This window comes from Geospiza fortis, unplaced genomic scaffold (genome assembly GCF_000277835.1).
Source record: "Geospiza fortis unplaced genomic scaffold, GeoFor_1.0 scaffold49, whole genome shotgun sequence".
Taxonomy (NCBI): Eukaryota; Metazoa; Chordata; class Aves; order Passeriformes; family Thraupidae; genus Geospiza; species Geospiza fortis.
Genome location: NW_005054378.1, coordinates 15,527 through 17,531, shown reverse-complemented (window position 1 = coordinate 17,531; position 2,005 = coordinate 15,527).

Sequence of the window (2,005 nt, the reverse complement as noted above, 5' to 3'; positions counted from 1 at the left end):
AGGCTCGTTCTCTCTTTAGAGAGAATTATTTCTGCCAAAAGGATTTTAGGCAGAGTTATAGCTCATGGCAGAGATAAAGCCTCACAAACCAGCAGTGGCTGTCAAAGAGCCAGAGGGAGATAGAAGGAGGAGTTGAGCTCCTGGATGGGAGAGCAGGCTCCTGCTCTGGATTTACCCTAATTATCATCCTGGGGGTTGCTCAGGTTGCATTTGGCTTTTCATGCATCACTTTGGGCTCTGCATGGGGAGGAAACCTCACATCCGTTCCAAAGGAAAAGCAGCAAAGGCTGACAAGTGAACAGTGGCAGGGCAAGTGAGAGTTAAAATTTTGCTAGCAAGATGTTCCCATTTCCCATTCAGCCACAGCTTCTCAGCTCTTGTCTGTGTCATATGTTTGCTGAGGTCATTCTCACTTTTAATAAAACCATTAAGCCTTTTGCACAAAGACACTTAAAAATTGCTGGGTTCACTTTCACTTTTGGGGTCCAGTCCTGAATGGTGTCAATGTCACACTTCCCAGCTCTGCCCATGAGACCAGGAATTAGCTGGAGGGCTGGGAGTTGCTTCCTTTAGTGGCCTGTCAAATAAAAACGGTGCAGTACTGGGGTCCATGCAAGGGCATGGTCTCGGGTCAGGGCCTTGCAATGGTGCAGCTCCCTCTTTGTGCAGCCCCAAGAGGATGGCTCCCAGCTTTCCCACTATCAGAGCGGTAACCTGGCTTCAAACGAGATGTAGATGTGGTAAAGGATATTCTACAACCAAACAAAGGGGGACACTGGGGTAAATTCTTGCCGTGGTGAGGTTGGTCTTGTCTGACTGTAGCACTGTGAATAAGAAAAGTACCAGCTGGTTTCTTCGTGATTACTGTGGGTTTTTCCCCCCACAGAAACAGGTCAAATTGTGGTAAATTACAGGCATTTTTAATTTTAAAAAATGCAGATGTTAAGTTCTTCGCTACTTGACTGGGACTGAAAATGCAAACACTCTTCACTGCATCTCCTTGGCACCAGGCTGAGGAGAGCCCACACCAGAAACCAATGCCATATTTCAGCCCTGGAGAAAAGTGGTCAGTCTAGAAAAGTGGTCAGTCTAAAAGCAACCTGTCAGCACAGACTAAAAAAGGATCAGTTGAACATTAGCCACTGAGATTTTTAGGGTTTCAGGACCTCACTTTGGCCTGATTTCTTATATGTGCAAGAAAGTACTTGCATACAAAATTGCTCTGTAGCCTTAGAGCCCATTCTTCCCCACTACATTGGCTTTCTTAGGGAATGGCCTAGCCTCATGCTAGGCTTTCTTCAAATTGTTTTCACAGCTTTTCCTGGGATGTCCCTAGAAGAGAGCAAGTTATTTTCCAGCTGTGGCCTCTCCTGTATGAAGCAGGAGTCCTGTAATTACTGACCCTCAGTCACGTAATTTCCACATCAGTTAGTCCTTGCCAGCCCAAGTCCCATGGAGCAGCCTTGTTCTTGTCTCCATCATCAGTTTGATGGGAGCATTGCTTTTTCTCATCATGTTGCAGCTCATGGTGAATCAAGTAATGATCAAGTGAAACTCCATCTCCAGATTGTGGTGTGCTGCTGGCCACCACACCTTCACACACAGCGGTCACTCACCACACACCAACTGCAGCCCTGTCTGGTGTGGGCCAGGCACAGCTTTCCAGCACACAACACCTGGCAGAGGAAGTGGAGACAAATATTTTGCTAGCCCTAAACCTGTGGGATGCTCAGGGACAGCACAACCTGTTACACTTTCACCCCAGCCTTGTAGCCTGAACAGTGCTTTGTGACACCAGAGACATCAGGAAGAGGCTTAAAATCTCAGCTCAATTCTTCACCCTTAGGGTTATCCCAGAAAATAAATGGCAAAACTTGCACTGTACCTGCAGAGTGAGGAGCACTGGGGTTCTGGGGAGTTTGTTCAGTATTTTAGAGGTGAAATCCTCCTCTCCTCAAAGGTAACATACCTTTGAGGCAAGGTGGAGATGCTCATTGGCTTTCTT